Raw genomic sequence first — 17,294 nt, 5'->3', positions numbered from 1 at the left:
CCCACTCCCCCTGCTTGTGTTCCCTCTCTCGCTCTGTCTTTGTCAAATACATAAAATCTTTAAATTTATATGTGTATATATTTAAAAAAGAATCAAATAGTGTTTTATTTATTTAATTCATTTGACAGAGAGAGACAGCAAAAGAGGGAACACAAGCAGGGGGCGTGGGAGAGGGAGAAGCAGGCTTCCTGCGGAGCAGGGAGCCCGATGCGGGGCCCGATCCCAGGATCCTGGGATCATGGGATCATGACCTGAGCCGAAGGCAGACACTTAACAACTGAGCCACCCAGGCGCCCCAAGAATCATAGTGTTAGAAAAGGGGAGGGCACCTGGCTGGCTCACTGGTTCAGTTGGTAGAGCTTTCAACTATTTTTTTTTTTAATTTTATTTATTTATTTGAGAGCGCGCGAGTGCCAAAGAGAGAGAGAGACAGACAGACAGTGAGAGAGAGCAGGAGCTGGGAGGAGAGGGAGAAGCTGACTCCCCGCTGAGCAGGGAGCCGACTCAGGGCTCTATCCTAGGACGCTGGGATCATGACCTGAGCTGAAGGCAGATGCTTAACTGACTGAGCCACCCAGGCGCCCCAAGCTTGCAACTCTTGATCTTGGGGTTGTAGGCTTGAGCCCCATGTTGGGTGTAGAGATTGCTTAAAAATAAAATGTCGGGAGCCTGGGTGGCTCAGTCAGTTAAGCTATCAACTCTTGATTTCAGCTCAGGTCATGATCTCAGGGTTGTGAGATCGAGCCCTGCATCCAGGCTCTGCACTGGATGGAGCCTGCTTAAGATTTTCTGTCTCCCTCTCCCCCACACTCTCTGCCTCTCTCTCTAAATAAATAATAATAAAAGTAAAATCTTAAAAAAAATTCCTCTTCCCTTTTCAAACCGATAAATATGCCACATATTGCAGATGTTGACATTGTCCAAATGTAAAATGTAGAAATTACATGAAAGTATTTGGTCATGCCCAGTCATTAAGCCCTTAAGTTTTCTGGCAACCACAAAACGTTAGTACGATACTTTAATATACTAAGTTCGTTTTGGAATATATATATGTGTATATATTTTAAGATTGTATTTATTTGACAGAGAGAGAGAGAGACAGTGACAGCAGGAACACAAGCAGGGCGAGTGGGAGAGGGAGAAGCAGGCTCCCTGCCAAGCAGGGAGCCCGATGTGGGACGCAACCCCAGGACCCTGGGATCGCGAGCCGAAGGCAGACGCTTAACAACTGAGCCACCCAGGTGCTCCAGTTTTGGAATATTTGTATAAAATTCTGTAGAGATCTTCTGTGTTTGGGTTTCAGTGACTAATTCACTCGTAATGTGCTATTATTATCTACCTTGCTTCTACCCTTGGTCCCCTATAGTTTGTTCTCAGTTCATCTGAAGTGATTCTTAGGTTTTGAAAGTCCTATCATGTCTTCCTGTTCAAAACCACCTGTTGGTTCTACATTTATCTTTAGTAAAAGCCAGAGTCCTTTCATTACCTACAGGATTTAACTCTGCCCAGTACCTCCTCACGTATTCCTCCTTCTCCCCAACTTACTCTCTTTACCCGCACTCCCCCCAATAGGCTTCCTTTAAGTACCTTTGGCCTCCTTGTTTTGCCTTACACATGCTGTGCGGTCTCTTAGGAAGCTTTTGCACCAATTGACCAATCCTTTTGCCTAGAACATTTTCTCTCAGATGTGTGCATGGCTAAACCCCTCACCTCCTTCAGGTCTCCTCAAGACTTCTTTCTCAGTGGGGCACCTGGGTGGCTCAGTTGGTTGAGCGGCTGCCTTCGGCTCAGGTCATGATCTTGGAGTCCCGGGATCGAGTCCCGCATCGGGCTCCCTGCTCAGCAGGGAGTCTGCTTCTCCCTCTGACCCTCATGATCTCTCTATCTCATTGTCTCTCTCAAATAAAAAAAAAAAAAAATACTTCCTTCTCAGGGTTCCTGGTTGGCTCATTTGGTTAAGCGACTGACTTTGGCTCAGGTCATGATCCCAGGGTCCTGGGATTGAGTCCCACGTTGGACTCCCTGCTCATCGGGGAGCCTGCTTCTTCCTCTCCCTCTGCCGCTCCCCCTGCTTGTGCTTTCTGGCTCTCTCTCTGTCAAATAAATAAAATCTTTTTTTTTTTTTAAAGATTTTTTATTTATTTATTTGAGAGAGAGAGAATGAGAGAGAGCACGAGAGGGAAGAGGGTCAGAGGGAGAAGCAGACTCCCCGCTGAGCAGGGAGCCCGATGTGGGACTCGATCCCGGGACTCCAGGATCATGACCTGAGCCGAAGGCAGTCGCTTAACCAACTGAGCCACCCAGGCGCCCCTCAAATAAATAAAATCTTAAAAAGAAAAAAAAAAAAGACTTCTTTGGGGGCGCCTGGGTGACTCAGTCATTAAGCGTCTGCCTTCGGCTCGGGTCATGATCTCAGGATCCTGGGGTCAAGTCCCGCATCGGGCTCCCTGCTCCACGGGAAGCCTGCTTCTCCCTCTCCCACTCCCCCTGCTTGTGTTCCCTCTCGCTGTGTCTCTCTCTATGAAATAAATAAAATCTTAAAAAAACAAAAAAGACTTCTTTCTCAATAAGGCTCACTCTGACCACCACACTGATTGCAACCCTTCAGTCTCCCTATTTTTTGGTTCACTTTATCTTGCTTTTTTTTTTTCTATAGTACTTAGCATTTCCTACATGTTTCATATATATATTTTTGTATTTCTCTTTTTAAAGTAATTTCTCTTCCCAATGTGGAGCTTGAACTCACAATCCTGAGATTAAGAGTCACATGCTCTACTGACTGAGCCAGCCAGGCACCCCATTTCATTATTTCTTACGATTATATTTCTCACTTCCAGTGGTAATGCAAGAATATATGTATGTCTGTTCACTGATGTATTTCAAATACCTGACACGTGGTAAGTACTCAGTAAATATTTGATTGGGTTAATATTATAATAAAAGTGCATAAACTGTTCCTATTAAAGTTGTGACAGCAGGAACACAAGCCACTTCACATAAGTCATATACTATTTCTTACTATCTGATGAATTTAAGTTTTGCTTGGGTTTGTGTTAACCTTGTGGAAAGCTAGACTTGAGGTGTTCACATCTAGGGCTCACCCTACAGAAAATAGATGCAAAAGCCATTTTCTCAGCAAGGGCACTATTGGTGTTTGGGCAGGATAGTTCTTTGTTGGTGGTGCTGTCCTTTGGTTATTTCATTTCTAATTTTCATTAAGTGCCAGTGGCTCTCCCAACTGGTACACATTTCAGAATGCTTTTGGAGGTTACATTGCCCTCCAGTTTATTCCAGTAAATAACCTCTTGAGGAAGATTTGTTTTCAGTTTATTTTATTTACTTTAGAGCCAATTACTACTATTGGTGTAAATCACAAATTACTTAAAATTTAATTTTACAGTGTCACAAGTGAGATGACTACATGAAGAGAAGATACATATTTCACTGATTATAAAACATTGTCAACATTTTAACATCTCTGAAATTGGATATATCATGTTCTAAGAAAAGTACTGTCCAGTAAACTTTTTTAGTGACACTAAGTAGAGATGCTTCTATACTTAAAGACTAACCAATCTGTGGGGCGCCTGGATGGCTCAGTCGGTTAAGCATCTGACTCGATCTCAGCTCAGATCTTGATCTCTCCAGGGCGTGAGTTCAAGCTCTGCATTTGGCTGTATGCTGGGCATGGGCATGGAGCCTACTTAAAAAAAAAAAAAAAAAAAAAAGACTAACTTGAAATGAGATTATGGAAAATTATCTCCATTTCATGGGTGATGAAGGTGGAAGAACTTTCCCAAACTTTGGCTACATTTTGTTTATGTCTAGTCAAATTGTATTTTAGGGAATTAGAAATTGATATGATAATGGATTTATCAGGGTTCTGGAATGTTTTCAGTGCCCTCAAAGCTGCTTGGCAGTGATGGTGAGGAAGAGCTATGGAATAAGCCCAAGGCATGTCTCTGGGAGCTGATGTAAAGGATAACACATGAAACAATAGTGAGCAGTGTGATTAAATTTTACAGTGCATCATACATACTAAAGGGGAAGAGAGGTAGATTGGTAGATTAGCCTGTAGACTATCTGAAGTGGTTTGGGAGATTTTGGAGGGGCTGGGGTTTGGGCTAGACCGTGGTCTTGTTACCTGATGCATTATCCACTTATGGAGGAGTCTTGGCCTGCCTCCTGGTAACCACCAACTTCCCTCTCTTGAAGGTTATCAGTGATCACTTAGTTGCTAATTCTGATAATTTATAATTCCTGTATACTTTTTGTACAATGCCGACTATACCTTTATTTTTAAAAATACTTATTTTTGAGAGAGAGCAAGCGGGGTGGGAGGGGAGGGACAGCAGGAGAAGGGGAGAGAGAATCTCAAAAAGAGTCCCTGCTCAGTGGGGAGCTCATCACAGGGCTTGATCCCACAAGCCCTGAGATCATGACCTGAGGCAAATCAAAAGTCAGATGCTTAACTGACTGAACCACCCAGGCGCCCCTGACAACCATACATTTTAAAATACCTCCACCATGGTTTTCATAGAGTATGGATGTATTAATTATTGGTTGTGGCATAGCAAAGTACCCCAAAATTCAGCCATTTTAAAACTTTCTTTTTTCAAGATTTTATTTATTTGACAGAGAGAGACACAGGAGAGAGGGAACACAAACAGGGAGAGTGGGAGAGGGAGAAGCAGGCCTCCCGCGGAGCAGAGAGCCCGATGCGGGGCTCGATCCCAGGACCCCGGGACCATGACCCGAGCTGAAGGCAGACGCCCAACGACTGAGCCACCATTTAAAACTTTCTTGTTCTTTGTTTCACAGACACAGCTTGGCTAATTGCTTTTGACTCAGTGTCTTTCACAAAGTTGCAATGCAGGTATCCACAGGCTGAAGTCATCTCGAGGCTGAAGGGTGGAGAGTTCTTATAAGCTCACTCACCTGGCAGTTGGCAGGCTTCAAATCCTTGCTGGCTGTTGGTTGGGAGACATCAGTTGCTTGCCACATGTGCCTTCTCCATAGGGCTACTCAGCATGGCAGCTTGCTTGTCTTGGAGCACATGCTCAGAAAGAGGTAAAGAAGGCAGAAGTCAGTCTTTTTGTAATTTAATCTTGGAAATGACTGTTTTTTCTTCTTTTGAAGCCACATTTACGGTCCATCCCACTCAAGGGGAGGGGATACATAAGGATAGACATATTAGGCAGGGATTGTTCGGTCATTTTAGAGGCTACCTGCCACAATGGACATTTGTCAAAGAATCGTCCTTGGAGCTCTCTTTGGGGATGCTATCTGTCTGTAGGTTTTACTTATTACCACTAAGTAGAGGACTCTGCTTGGCTTCTGATAATATGCATTCTAAGTTTCTTCTATCACTCTGGCTACTCTTCATTTCCCTTCTTGTGGGTTTCTCTCTCTTTTAAGATTTTTTAAAAATTTATTTTACTATTTTAAGATTTATTTATTTGACCGGGAGAGAGAAAGAGAGCACGTGTGCGTGCACGCACAAGCAGGGGGAGTGGGAGAGGGAGAAGCAGGCTTCCCACTGAGCAGGGAGCCCGATGTGGGACTCGATCCCAGGACCCTGGGATCATGACCTGAGCCGAAGGCGGACGCTTAACCACTGAGCCACTCGGTCACGCTGAGTTCCTCTTTTTCTATCCGCCTTTAAAATGCTAAGCTTCTTTAGGATTCTAAAACCCTTATTTTCATTCTATAGTTCTCCTTTGCTGTTTCTTTTAAATGTTGATGACTCCCAGATCTATTATTTGCAGCTCACCCTTGCTGTTCTGCAGGCTGTAATTCTCAACTGCCCAGTGGATTTCATCTGTGTCACTCCAGATATGTCCCAAATAGAACTCATTTTCTTTCTTGCCATGTAAACTTTTGTCTTCTCTGGTGTTTCATGTCAGAAGTAAGTGGAACCCAGGTGCTTAGTGGAAATGTATTTGACTCTTCTTTTGGTTCACTTCTCTTATTCGAATACACAGTTTCAGAGTCCTTGCATTTCCCTCCTTAATGCGTTCACTTCTCTTTCCCTCTAATATATATATTTTTAAAAACATTTTATTTATTTGAGAGAGAGCATGAGCAGGGGCAAAGGGAGTGAGAGAACCTTAAGCAGGTTCCCATGCTCAGTGGGGAAGCCCATTGTGGGGCTTGATCTCAGGGCTGTGAGATCAGGACCTGAGCTGAAATCAGGAGTCGGATGCTTAACTGACTGAGCCATCCAGGCATCCAGCTTCTAAAAATTTTTACCTGATCCTGTCCTTTGTTAGTAGGCAAAGCAGGTTAGTGTTTTAACAAACAACCCCAAGATATCAGTGGCTTAAGAGTAGACAACTTATATTCAGATAACTTTCACTGAGAGTGTTCATTAGGTTGCCTTATTCAGGAACCTAGGCTCCTTCCATCTTACGGCACTGGTTTTCTCTAGAGGGAGTCCTCTTCATTTAGCTGGCAGATGGTGAAAAAACCAGAGGGTCAAGAGTAGGAGGTTTTACGGACCAGGTCTGGAAGTGGCTGGTATCACTTTTGGCCTACATTTCATTGGCTAGAACTTAGTTTCTTGGCCACACCTATGCAAGAGAGGCTGAGAAATGTAATCTAGCTATTTAGCGAGGAAGAGGAAACAGATTAGGTGAGCCTGTAGCTAGTCCGTCCTGTTCCCTGATTCCCTAAAATATATTCACAAACAAATCTGTGTAGCTTCCAGGATTGTCTTTTTTTTTTTTTTAAAGATTTTTATTTGCTTATTTGAGAGAGATCACACGAGCAGGGGGGAGGGCTAGAGGGAGAAGTAGATTCCCTGCTGAGCAGGCAGCCGGATGTGGGACTCATCCCTGGACTCCGGGATCATGACCTGAGCCGAAGGCAGTCACTCAACTGACTGAGCCACCCAGGCGCCCCCAGGATCATCTTTATGATAGAATCCAGAAGTCTGAAATGGGTTCTATACGTATGAGAGAAGAAAGCCACAAATTGGGTCTCAGTTACCTCCAGAAGACATTTCATTTTGGCCACTGGCAGGGTTAGTGTGGGGGGGTTGTACTTGGGGCTGTGATTTATTACAGCAAAAGGATACAGAGCAAAATAAAAGGGAAAAGGCATATGAGGTGAAGTCTGAGGAAACTAGACTCATGCTGTCATGCTGACCCTCTCCCAGTGGAGTCATACTGGGCATACTTAATTCCTTCAGCAAGGAATAGTGACAACACGTGTGTGAAATGTTGCCCAGCAGGGAAGCTTGTTAGAGAATCAGTGCCTAGGATTGTTACTGGAGACTTGTCATGTGGGCACCTTCTGCCTACCAAATACTAAAATTCGAGGTTCCCGGAGGGAAGGCAGGTGTTCAGCATAAACCACACTTTTTGGGTACAGTTTAGGCATAGTGAGCCACTCTTAATTAGTTCTGGGAGTGGGGATTAGTTTTCCCTAAATCAGGTTCTGACACCAGCCAAAGGCTAACCCTGACATGTTTAAGGATAGCAGTCTCAGACCTTCTGTTAACTGTTTTCTGCTTAGTGAGTGAGGTGAATGGTCTCCATGGAAAAGGATTTTGTATAGAGAATTTTGGAATATGCAAAACTTTGTTGACCTGATATTTTACTTAAATTACTTTTCTTTTCTTTTTTTTTTTTTAAAGATTTTATTTATTTGACAGAGAGAGACACAGTGAGAGAGGGAACACAAGCAGGGGGAGTAGGAGAGGGAGAAGCAGGCCTCCCGCGGAGCAGGGAGCCCGATGCGGGGCTCGATCCCAGGACCCTGGGATCATGACCTGAGCTCAAGGCAGACGCTCAACGACTGAGCCACCCAGGCGCCCTGGGTTCTAAAACTCTTATTACTCATCCTTTATGTAAGGTTGGAGATATCAGGGTTGGTTTGTTTCTTTTAGGAATTGGTATTAAAACAGTTATTGAGACACTGATTTTGAAAGTGCAATACAAGGGTTTTTGTTCTTTTTCTTAATCGTCTTACATCTACTATCCAGTTTTTAATGTTCTCTTAAATATTGTCTTCAGGGGCGCCTGGGTGGCTCAGTCGTTTAGTGACTGACTCTTGATTTTAGCTCAGGTCATGATTTCAGGGTTTTGAGATTGAGTCTGGGCTCATGCTGGGTGTGGTGCCTGCTTAAGAGTCTGTCCCGCCCTCTGCCCCTCCCCCCTCTGTCTCCCCTCCCTAAAAAAAATTACTGTCTTTAAAATTCTATTAGTAATGACAAGTCAGACTGTTTTTCATATATATATGTGTGTGTGTGTGTATGTATGTATATGTATGTATGTATGTTTTTTAAGTAAGGGCTAGGCCCAAAGTGGGGCTTGAACTCAACCCTCAGAGAGCAAGAGTCACATGCTCCACCAACTGATCCTGCCAGGCAGCCCTCTTCATCTATAAAGTTGGGATAATACCTTTTTCGCAAAGAGTTGCCAGGTTTAAGTTAATATATGTAAAATGCTTAGAACATTTCTAAGTGTTTGTTGTGATTATACTTGAATAAATTCGTTATTCTATTTTGTACACAAGTATTATAATTAAGATTTTAATAAGTGAACCAACATTTTGGATGAATGAGTTGGAACTATACTGTAAATCTAGAATCTCTGTCTTGAAGAAATATTAAATATTGGGATGAGTGTTTTGAGTTGGTGATTAGTTGGTCATAAAGTTCCATAGGAAATAGCACGCTCTCTTTTTTTATTTATTTATTTGAGAGAGCAGGAGCAGGGGGAGGGGAGGTGGAGGGGAGAGGGAGAGGGAGAAGCAGGCTCCCCACTGAGCAGGGAGCCTGACGCGGGACTCCATCCCAGGACCCTGACGCGGGACTCCATCCCAGGACCCTGGGATCATGACCCAAGCCGAAGGCAGACGCTTAACCAACTGAGGCACCCACGCAGCCCATGAGCTCTCCCTTTTAAGGAATCCAAGGGGAAAAGTGGGGCATCTGAGAAAATTGGTATTGGTTGTTTGTGGATGATAGAATAAGTTACCTTTCTTGATTTATATGGGTCATTAGGAGTTTATACTTTGTCCAGTATAGCCACTACCCGCATGTGGCTGTTTAAATTTATACTAAGATTAATTAAAATTAGATAAAATTTTTATTTTATTTTTATTTATTTTTTAGATAAAAATTTTTAAAAAGCTGTGTTCTTTAGTCACTCTTACTACATTTTAAGTAGCCACATATAGTTAGTAGCTGCCACATTGGACAGTACAGATGTAGAGCATTTCCATAATTGGAGAAAATGAGAAAAGAGATTGCTCAGCTCTATTTCTTCTAAATTGGAATGCTACTTTTCAGAGTTGGGAAGAGAATTTTCAAGGTCAAATTGTAGGATTAGTAGACTTAAGTATTCACCAATTTTAAAAAAAATTATTTTTAAAGATTTTACTTATTTATTTGAGAGAGAGAGAATAAGAGATAGAGAGCACGAGAGGAAAGAGAGTCAGAGGGAGAAGCATACTCGCTGCCGAGCAGGGAGCCTGATGCGGGACTCGATCCCGGGACTCCAGGATCATGACCTGAGCCGAAGGCAGTCGCTTAACCAACTGAGCCACCCAGGCGCCCCCCAAAAATTTATTTTTAAGTGATCTCTACACCCACCATGGGGCTTGAACTTAGAACCCCAAGATCAGGAGTTGCATACTCCACCAACTGAGCCAGCCACGCGCCCCTCCATATCTGTATCTATATATATGTATATCTGTATGTTTGTTTATTTTTAGAGAGACAGCACGCAAGTAAGCAGGAGTGGTGGGGGGCAAAGGGAGAGGGAGAATCTTAAGCAGTCTCCTCACCCAGCACGAGCCGGATGATCTCACAACCCTGAGAACATGACCTGAGCTGAAATCAAGAGTCAAGACACGGGGAGCCTGGGTGGCTCAGTCATTAAAGCGTCCGCCTTCAGCTCAGGTCATGATCCCAGGGTCCTGGCTCGGGCCCCGCATCAGGCTCCCTGCTTAGCGGGAAGCCTGCTTCTCTCTCCCCCATTCCCCCTGCTTGTGTTCCCTCTCTTGCTGTGTTGCTCTCTGTCAAACAAATAAATAAAATCTTAAAAAAAAAAAAGTGCTTAATTAACTGAGCCACCCATGCATCCCCCATATATTTTTAATATTGGAAGCTGGAGTTTTAATAAACTGATAGCCTTGGGTCTGGCCTATTTGGCTTCTTAAAGTACCTGTTGATATTTAAATCTAGAGCAAGTTAGGTGATAATACAGAGATTGCTGGCTTCAGTGCAAAGGAAGACCAAATTGCCTTTAGAGAGCTATCTTTGGCCCAACTGGAAGTTAGGGGGAGAAAAAGGAACAGATGTGAAGGGCTTTCCTTGTCTTTTTAGTAGAGATTGCATTAAGGTTTGATACACTTTTTAAAAAAAATATATAAAAGAGAGCAGGAGTTTGGGGGAGGGGGGAAGGAGCAGAGGGAGAAGCAGACTCCCTCTCACAGAGCATGGAGCCTGATGTGGGGCTCAATCCCAAGACCCTGAGATCATGACCTGAGCCTAAGTCAGACACTCAACCGACTGAGCCACCTAGGTGTCCTGGTTTGGTAAACTTTTTAAAAAACATTTCCCAGAGCTATTAGTAAGTTTAGTGGTTATCAACCTTTAAAATGCATAAGAATAAGCATACTATTATAAGAATAGTCTGCAGAGTATGCTTAAAATACAGTGTCCTGTATTCTTCCCTCAAGGAGTTTGATTCTGTTGGTGTAGGGTGGTGCTTAGGAGTGAGCATTTTAAATAGGTCTCTCCCATCTCCCAGTTCTTTTTTTCTTTTAAATTTATTTAAGTAATCCCTACACCCAGCATGGGGCTCGAACTCAAAACCCTGAGATAAAAATCACATGCTCTTCTGACTGAGCCAGCCAGGCTCCCACCCATCCCCCAGTTCTTACACACAATTGCCTTATAGCACTACTGTAATATCTGTATTTAATCTATTAAGCCCCTTGAGATACAGTGTTTACTTTTTGTAGCACCTAAGGTATTCACATGGCATTGAGTTAGGCTCAAGTGTTTGAATTAATAGGAGTGTCATCTTTAGCGAATGAAGGTATTTATAAACCTTGAGTGAAATGGAAGGAGATCATTTGGGACATTTTATACAATCCTGATAAAATAAGGGAGTGTAATAGTAAATTTTATAATTAAAAATACTTTCATAGTTTAATGAATTTGAGCTTGTTTCTGCAATCAGGTTTATGTTGCTTTTCTGCTTTGAAAAGCCTACGTTTTAATGATCTCCAAATTATTGACAGTCATCATCAAAGAGATTTCATTTGCATAAATAAAGGTGATATATTTAAGACTTTTAGATCCATTCAAAGACTTAAAATTGAAATACTTAATACTTTAGATTTACTTATTTGAGAGAGAGCAAGAGCGTATACAAGCCTGGGAAGGAGCAGAGGGAGAGGTTTTTTTTTTGTTTCGTTTTTTGTTTGTTTGTTTTTGTTGTTTTAGGGTTTTATTTATTTGAGAGAGCTCCCACCTGCGCTAGCAGCGGGAGGGGTAGAGGGAGAAAATCTTCAAGTAGACTCCCCGCTGAGTGTGGAGACAACACAGGGCTCAAGCCCAGGACTCATGAGATCTGACCTGAGCCAAAACCAAGAGTCCGGACGCTCAACCGACTGTGCTGCCCAGGCGGCCCAAAATTGAAATATTTAAAGGTGATGGCCCCTTTTTTGGGGGGGACAAAATATGATGATCAACTTTTAAAAATTTGTGAATGTATTTGAGTCCAACAGTAAAAATAATTATGTAAAAGTAATGATAAATGTCTAATATAAGAATTTGTATACATTGCACATTGTAAGGCATTACAGCTATCTCACATGTCACCAAAACAGAAAACAAAGCGATTTAAGAGTTTTAGTTCTCTCAAGAACCTACCACTCAGCCCTTCCATATCATCACTCTGGACCAGAGTCATATCTTGGTCAGCCTGGCTGTACTCCTTGGCATGTGTAAACTTCTCCAACAATTCCATAGGAGATTGACAGCTGCTCACTTTTCAGCAAACTCTTAAAGCCGGTGTTCGATGACAGAGCATCTCATCCACTGATGCTTGTTCTGGATGCTTCCTGTTGTTCATCTGATGTTATCAGAGGGTAGACTGGTGTAAGCTGCTCTCGAGCAATCTAAGAGACTGTCTTGAGGGCTTAGAAGATTCTTATCTCTCTGCTCTACCCTCCTACCCGTTAAAGATCTACCCTTTTGGGAAAGCTCTGATTTAGATGAGGCCTAATTTTTACAAATCGGGGAAGGGGGGGGCATAGAGGTTCAGTCACTTGTTAACCTAGCCTTGTGTTATGTGGAGTTGCTGGTCCTATGGGTTTAAATTTTGGTTTTTTAAAAAAATTGCTACTAAAACTTTCATTTTGTAAAAACTATAGTCCTGAAAATTAAAATGCTATTGAGTATAAACTCAGCTTTTGGGAGGCATCTGAGTGGTTCAGTCGGTTGAGCGTCCCACATCTTGATTTCAGCTCAGGTCAAGATCTCATGGTTGTGGGATAAAGCCCTGAGTCTGGCGCAGGGAGTCTGCTTGAGATTCTTTCTCTCCCTCTTTCTCTGCCCGCCCCCCCAAGTCAGTTTTTTTTTTTTATGGTAATGCAGTGTTTTATTTATTCTGTTCATTAATAACTAATACTCAAGAACTTTTATAATATTAATAGAACTTAATCTAAAAGAATCAACTTACTTTGTTTACATTTCAATATTGGGTAGGAGAGAGCGTCTAAATATGGTCAAAATTATTACATAAAAAATTATAGTAAATGCTCGTGTTAGTCTACATACAATTTACTTTTTTGCATAAAGTTATTTAGTTGCCAGGAAGAACATTTGGTTTACTTCACTAATAGGAATATCTCTTAATGCTGGGATGGCCTCTTAATGGTATTTCTTCTGCTGTTGATTTTTAGCATAGTTATCTGTGATTGTATGAATGGAGTTGAGTGGAGAGATACTCATGTTTATTCCAAATAAGAGTACTTAACCAATTACTATAGTAATGAGGAAGTAGACAGGCAAAGCAACTGCCCAGTATTTTTGAGGCCAGTAGGTTAATCCTAAGGAGTTTAGCCAAGATTCAGGAATAAATGCCCACAGAAGATGAGGATGAAGTCAAATTGGGAGCTTAAGAAAAGAACAAAGCCATAAATCGCTGTTTCTGGCAACGGCGACGGTGAATTTTCCACCATTTTCCCTGTGGATTTAGGCAATCTTGGGTCCTCAAAGTGCCCACTCAGGCCCCTCCCGGCAGGTCGGCCACTTCATCGCCGAGTCCCCTGTACAAGCGACTTCCAGAAAGCCTCCGCGGGGGCGAGAGAGGGAAAGACTAAAGGAAAGGCGGGGTTGCTATGGCGCCCCCGTCCCGCCCAGGCGAAGGTGCACCGCGACCCTTGCTGGCCGGGAGCGCGCGAGCGCCGGGGACCACGGGATCGCTCTGCTCGCCGCCACGGAAGTCAAAGTCAGTTTTTTGGAAATCACATCACATGCTTGTAATCCCTGCTTTAAGTTATAAAAGTAATACATGTCCCCCATCCCCAGTTTTATTAAGAAAAATTTCACATGTATAGAAAAATGAAAATAGTACCAGTGAACAGCCACATAACTTTTTCCTAGATTCAACAATTAACATCTTACCATAATTATTTTTTCTATTATTCATATATTTGTATTGAAGTATAGTTGACAATGTTACATGAGTTTGAGGTGTACAACATAGTGATTTGACAATTCCATTTTATGCTCACCTAAGTGTTGCTACCATCTGTCACCATACATTATTACCATACTATTGACTGTATTCTTTATGCTGTACCTTTAATTAGTGACTTACCCATTCCATAACTGGAACTCTGTACCTCCTGCTTCCCTTCACCCATTTTCCCCATCCCATTCATATATTTTTACTGGTTTGATGCCAGACCCTTGCATCTATCTCCTGCAAATTAAGACATCCTTTTTTTTTTTTAAAGACATTCTTGCGTAGGCACACTACAGCTAAGAATATTAGTCTTATAAAAACTCCAGTTGCCTCAATAATATCTTTTATAACTTTTTTTTAAAGATTTATTTATTTGAGGGGGGGAGGGACAGAGGGAGAAAAAGTCCCAAAGAGACTGCACTGAGTGCAGAGATCACGACCTAAGCCAAAACCAAGAGGCTGACACTGAACTGACTGTGCCACCCTATTTTATAACTTTGAGTCAGGGTCTGATTAAGGTTCACATTATGTTTTTTTATTTTAGTTTCATAATCAGAACATACCCTATTTTTTCTCTCCCTGCTGACATTTTGACAAATGCAGGTCAGTGGCCTGGTAGAATGAATCAGTACTTGGATTTATCTGATAGGATCTCATGTGTTGTTTGTTTGTTTATTTATAAAGATCTTTATTTTTCAACAGAGAGAGACAGCGAGAGAGGGAACAAGCAGGGGGAGTGGGAAAGGGAGAAGCAGGCCTCCCGCGGAGCAGGGATCTCGATATGGGACTCAATCCCAGGACCCTGGGATTCATGTGTAGTTTAAACTTGTCCCTTTAATCTTTATTTCCTGGGAATTGATAGATACAGAGGTATGGTTAGGTTTATGTTAATCATTTTTGGCAAGAATACATCAAGGTGATAACTTCATATTGCAACACATTAGTAGGCAATTGTGTTGGGCAGTTTTACCATTAGTAATAAATTTGATTACTCATTTGGTTAAGGTAGTGCCTGCCATAGCTGTATTGTAAAGGGACATTTTTTCCTTTTGCAATTAGTAGGTAATTTGTTGGGTGGTAGTGTGCAACTGTGCCAGCAGCCTTTCACCTGAGGGTCTTTAGGTATTGGTGATTCTTGCCTGAGTCAACTTTTTTTCTGTTTTAAAGATTTATTTATTTGAGAGAGGGAGAGAGAGAGAGCATGTGGGTGCATGTCCGTGCACAGGTGTGTGCAAGCGAGTGGCTGGCAGGGCAGAGGGAGAGGAGAGAGAGAATCTCAAGTAGACTCCGCACTGAGCGCAGAGCCTGGCTTGGGGCTTGATCCCACACATGAGATTATGATCTGAGCCAAAATCAATAATCAGACTCTTTAACCAACTGAGCCACCCAGGTGCCCCCCAAAATATGTTTGTGATAAATTAAGAATTTAGAGTATATTGATTGACAGTAAGCACATAATTTGGCATTCCGCATTTTGCTCCCTCTTCGGGCATTTCTAAATGATGTTGCATTTGGGGTAAATTATACAATCAATCATTGCTTATGACAAAGTCTCTCTTTGATGCTCAGATTGACCCAGAATTTTTTTTTTTTTTTAAGTTTTTATTTATTTGACAGAGACACGGCGGGAGAGGGAACACAGCAGGGGGGGAGTGTGAGAGGGAGAAGCAGGCTTCCCGCGGAGCAGGGAGCCTGATGGGGGGCTCGATCCCCGGACCTGGGATCAGGACCTGAGCTGAAGGCAGATGCTTAACGACTGAGCTACCCAGGCGCCCCTAGATTGACCCAGAATTAAGTGAGACTGCCTTTGTTGGCTCTTGTGTCTGACATATCCCCCTCAGATTTTTGAGTGTTTCCTTTTGTCACAGGATGATACAAACTCACCTATTTTCCTTATCCACACTCTTGGAATTAGTCATTTCTCCAGGAAACTTTGTTCTTTTTAGTATTTTAGAAACCAAGATTCAGGAGTTAAATGGATATACTACTTTTGGGGTATGATTGTTTCTATCTAGGGCATTTTTTTTTTAATTGAGATACAAATGACATATGACATCGTAAGTTTAAGGTGTCCCACATTGATTTGTTACATTTATATTGCAATATGATTTGCCATTGTATCATTAGCTAACACCTCTGTCATTTCATGTGGTTATTCTAGTGGTGGGAACAATGAAGATCTAGTCTCTTAGCAAGTTTAATGTTTATAGTCCGGTTTTGTTGTGTATAATCACTGTATTGTGTATTAGATCTCCAGGACTTATTTATCTACAAGTTGCAAGTTTTTACCCTTACACACTCAGTTCTACACCCCCTGGTGACTACCATTTCACTCTGTTTGTTTTTTTTTTTTTTTAAAGATTTTATTTATTTATTTGACACAGAGAGAGAGCGCGAGAGCAGGAACACAAGCAGGAGGAGTGGGAGAGGGAGAAGCAGGCTTCTCGCCGAGCAGGGAGCCCGATGTGGGACTCGATCCCAGGACCCTGGGATCATGACCTGAGCCGAAGGCAGACGCTTAACGACTGAGCCACCCAGGCGCCCTCACTCTGTTTTTTTGAGTTTGGTTTTTAAATTATTTTGTTACTGAGCTACAGTTGACATAGAACATTATAATAGTTTCAGATGTACAACAAATAATTCAATATTTGTGTATATTGTGAAATGATCACTCTAATAAGTGTAGTTAACATCTACTACCGTCAAGGGGCACCTGGGTGGCACAGTCAGTTAAGTGTCCGGCTCTTGATCTCACCTCAGGTTTTGAATCTAAGGTTCTTGGGTTTAGGCCCTATGTTGGGTTCTACGCTGGGCTCCACCCTGGGCTTGGAACCTGCTTAAAAATAACAACAACAAATCTACCACCACCCGTAGTTACAGAAAAAAATTCTTTTTTCCTTGTGATGAGAACTTTTAAGATTTATCTATAATTGCTATGCCCTACATTACATCTTTTTTTTTTTTAAAGATTTTATTTATTTAACTGACAGAGACACAGCGAGAGAGGGAACACAAGCAGGGGGAGTGGGAGAGGAAGAAGCAGGCTTCCCACCGAGCGGGGAGCCCGATGTGGGGCTCGATCCCAGCACCCTGGGATCATGACCTGAGCCGAATGCAGTTGCTTAACCAGCTGAGCCACCCAGGCGCCCCCTACATTACGTCTTTAAGACTTAATGATTATAACTGGAAGTTTACCTATTGACCACCTTCATCATTTTACCACTACTACCATCACCCTCCTCCCCCCAACCACAATCTGTTCTCTGTTTCTGAATTGTTTTTTACAATCCCATGTATAATGGATATTAAATAGTAATTGTCTTACTCTGTCTGATTTATCTCAGCATAATGTTCTCAAGGCCATCCATGTTGTCACAAATGGCAGTATTTATTTTTTTCCCCTGATGGCTGAAAAGTATTCCAATGTGTATATGTATACACCACATCTTTTTCCATTCACCTATTTTTTTTTTTTAAGATTTATTTTTCAACAGAGAGACAGAGGGGGAACACAGCAGGGGGAGTGGGAGAGGGAGAAGCAGGCTTCCCGCGGAGCAGGGAGCCAGATGTGGGACTTGA

At 42.4% G+C, this 17,294-nt stretch overlaps 1 protein-coding gene and 1 pseudogene across 6 annotated transcripts in view; one reads left to right on the top strand and one right to left on the bottom strand.

Moving 5' to 3' along the window:
* Positions 1-17,294, top strand: part of CNOT1 (CCR4-NOT transcription complex subunit 1) — a 114,001-nt gene that overhangs the window by 8,351 nt on the left and 88,356 nt on the right. The gene's annotated exons all lie outside the window — the stretch shown is intronic.
* LOC114204135 (phosphatidylinositol N-acetylglucosaminyltransferase subunit P pseudogene) lies at positions 12,824-13,221 on the bottom strand (annotated as a pseudogene).

Source organism: Eumetopias jubatus, unplaced genomic scaffold, assembly GCF_037043125.1.
Source record: "Eumetopias jubatus isolate StellerSeaLion01/CBP00866 unplaced genomic scaffold, mEumJub1_p1.0 scaffold_10, whole genome shotgun sequence".
Lineage (NCBI taxonomy): Eukaryota > Metazoa > Chordata > Mammalia > Carnivora > Otariidae > Eumetopias > Eumetopias jubatus.
This window is presented reverse-complemented; position numbering and strand designations above follow the sequence as displayed.